General features: G+C 40.9%; 1 protein-coding gene across 1 annotated transcript in view; it reads right to left on the reverse strand.

Moving 5' to 3' along the window:
• Positions 1-1,813, reverse strand: part of LOC104508786 (MORC family CW-type zinc finger protein 2-like) — a gene marked incomplete at its 3' end in the record, with an annotated part of 31,579 nt that extends 29,766 nt beyond the window's left edge. Inside the window, exons 1-2 of the mRNA XM_010150516.1 lie at positions 1,767-1,813; positions 1,045-1,079 (exon numbers count right to left, since the gene is read on the reverse strand). The remainder of the gene's footprint in view (positions 1-1,044; positions 1,080-1,766) is intronic.
• Between the last annotated feature and the right edge of the window lie 735 nt (positions 1,814-2,548).

Here is a 2,548-nt window from a genome sequence, read left to right on the forward strand (position 1 = left end):
CTGGGAGTGTCCAAGGCCAGGCTGGATGAGGCTTGGAGCAACCTGGTCTAGTGGAAGGTGTCCCTGCCCATGGCAGGGGGTTGGGACTGGATGATCTTTAAGGTCCCTTCCAACCCAAACCATTCTGTGATTCTATAAAAATGGAATCAGTGTTCATGACATAAGCAATACAACAAAACAGGACTTTCACAACCCAAGGATGGCTAAGCTGTAAGAACACCAGATTTTTGTTACAGAATGACTAAGAACTTCTCCTGCTCTTTAATCTGTATGTAAATATATGAGTATATCGTAAAAGCAGGTTTCTTAAGCAGCCAACATAAACAGCTACTCACTTTACCAAGACTGACCTAAGCACGTGCCTGAGTTATTTGTAAAGGTACTACTATTTGAAAGACAACAGGCACTGGGGCACAGGACAAACAGTAGAATAATAGAATTACTTAGGTTGGAAAAGACCCTTAAGATCATTTAGTCCAACCATAAACCTAACACTGCCAAGTCCACCACTAAACCAGGTCTCTAAGCACCATATCTACGCATCTTTTAAATACGTGCAGATGGTGAGTCAACTACATCCCTAGGCAGCCTCTTCCAATACTTGATAACACTTTCAGTGAAGAAATTTTTCCTAATATCCAATCTAAGCCTCCCCTGGTGCAACATGAGACTGTTTCCTCTCATCCTATCATTTGTCCCTTGGGAACAGAGACCAACCCCCACCTCTCTGCAACCACCTTTCAGGCAGTTGTAGTGAGCGGTAAGGTCTCCCCTGAGCCTCCTCTTCTCCAGGCTAAACAATCCCGGCTCCCTCAGCTGCTCCTCACAGGAACTGTGCTCCAGACCCTTCACCAGCTTCGTTGCCCTTCTCTGGACGCACTCCAGCACCTCAAGTGTCTTTCTGGAAGTGGGGGCCCCAAAACTGAACACGATATTGAGCATAAACACCCTCACTGTTATAGTACAACACACATTTACAGCCTCAACCCAAGATACATACTGACTTAACTACTGACATGCAAGGAAGCAGCAGGAGTGACTTACCAGTATAAATGTCTATTCTCGTGGCATCTGCATCTCTACAAAGCAATAAAAACCAAAATCAATATTTAAATGTCAAATAGAAATGAAGCTAAAATCCAGGCATATGCAATAATTTCCAAAATGAACTGGCTGCACAGATCAAAGTCAGGCAAAGGCCTCATGGTCAGCACTAACAGACAAGTTAGAAGACACACTGTTCTACTTTTTGTTTACTTGAACCCAAACTCCAGCACAAGACATCACTGTCACACAATTAAAACTTAGTTACAGTATCACTGGCTTTATAACACAAGTCATATTAAGGGGCAGGGTGTTGGGAGTGGGATCAAAAAAGCACACACAGAATTCTGAGTTTCTAATTCTGATTTCATTTTCATCCAATCACCGTGCTTGATACTAAGAGTCAAGGATTATCTAAATATCTTAAGAGTCCCAGCTCCAGTGATTATTATTTTACTAATTTCTTTAAACAAAAAGGCTTATTAAATGTTTTGTTAAATCTACCTTGTGTTTTCTAACAATTTCCCTTCAAATCTGCCCTCCCAGGAATATTTTTTTTTTTTTTTTAGGGGGCAGATGTGGCAGATGGAAGACCAAGGGAAGTATTCATATTATATTTTTTGTAAAGTCTACTAGAAGTGAAAATTGCTCAGTATCAACAGACAGGCTAATTCAATCTTAACTGAATTTACCTTAGGAATTAGGCAATCTCAGGTACATACCTGGCATTATCTACAAGTTCAGCAAGGGCACCAAACAAAAACTCATGGGTAGTTCTGCAACAAAACACAGAATCAGCAGGGTTACAAGACACTTAAAAAGAGAGACTTTTAAATAAGCAATAACCTGAAACACATTTTAAACAAATTCAATTGTATGTCTACAATACAAACATCTGCCAGAGGCAGAAACACAGCAGACAAGCTGGCACATGGGCAGTCCGATTCAACTAACTGCTGCTCACTAATGGTCTAAAAAACACCGCATGGTAAGCAGACACAACAGAGAAAATTACTGACCTAATGAACCAGCCTGTGAACCAGTCAACAATTTGTATCAATCCTTAATTATTCACCACATTGACAGGTCTCTTCATGACAACTAAACACTGCCTATACGTAAAACAGGGACAGATAAGGATTATGCATAAGGTCCGTGTTCCCCACACACATATTCACTTTGCAGAGGTTACTTCTGACAGGAAGAAGCTTACAGATACTGGGAGACTTCCGACTGCTCCTAATTCAGAGAAAGACAGTCTTCTGCCACCACTGTCCCACATCATTTTCCTAACTCAATGCTGAAATCACCTAGACAGGTGCTACTTCAGCACAATTTCAAAAGCCATGTTTACTTTTCGGCCTCTTAACTGCCACCTTTTATAAGCAGCACCTGTTTGAAAGCCATTATTTACATGCCTCAACCTTGTACGAAGACACATAGTGGGAAAAGCTTAGAAGAGCTTATAATTATTACAATACATTGTCTGCCAACATTAATGTAA

Source organism: Eurypyga helias, unplaced genomic scaffold, assembly GCF_000690775.1.
Source record: "Eurypyga helias isolate BGI_N326 unplaced genomic scaffold, ASM69077v1 scaffold7434, whole genome shotgun sequence".
Lineage (NCBI taxonomy): Eukaryota > Metazoa > Chordata > Aves > Eurypygiformes > Eurypygidae > Eurypyga > Eurypyga helias.